Source organism: Arachis hypogaea, chromosome 17 (genome assembly GCF_003086295.3).
Source record: "Arachis hypogaea cultivar Tifrunner chromosome 17, arahy.Tifrunner.gnm2.J5K5, whole genome shotgun sequence".
NCBI lineage: Eukaryota > Viridiplantae > Streptophyta > Magnoliopsida > Fabales > Fabaceae > Arachis > Arachis hypogaea.
The window spans coordinates 109,101,180-109,101,594 of record NC_092052.1 but is presented as its reverse complement, the minus strand read 5'-3'; the positions used below and the strand labels follow the sequence as shown (position 1 = coordinate 109,101,594).

Genomic DNA, 415 nt, shown 5'->3' with positions numbered 1-415 from the left:
AAACTGAGGAAGGATATCTCTACAATTGTTCAGGATGACAATGAGACTCTCTTTGAATACTGGGAGCGCTTCAATAATCTTCTGGAAGCATGCCCCCACCACATGATTGACAAGATCGTGCTACTCAGCTATATCACACAAGGTATGAGGCCCCAAGATAAGACCACATTGGAAAGTGCCAGAATGGGTCTATGAAGAAGTACAAGACCACTGATGAAGCTTGGCAATTGATCAGTATTTAGCTGAATCTACTCGGAACCACAGACAAAAGCAAGGCCGTTCAAAAGCCATTACAGAAGTATCTTCTGCAAGAGACTGTGCTCTAATCAAAGATCTGTGAGATGACCAACCTGCTGAAGCAAATGCAGTTAATCAACAAGCTCAGCAAACTCAACCGCAGCAAAACCAACAACTA

At 43.1% G+C, this 415-nt stretch overlaps 1 non-coding gene across 1 annotated transcript; it reads right to left on the bottom strand.

Annotated features, from left to right (window-relative positions):
• LOC112767976 (small nucleolar RNA R71) lies at positions 1-108 on the bottom strand. Its single transcript, XR_003185415.1, has one exon. It is a non-coding gene; the product is annotated as a small nucleolar RNA R71 (small nucleolar RNA).
• Positions 109-415: the final 307 nt, after the last annotated feature.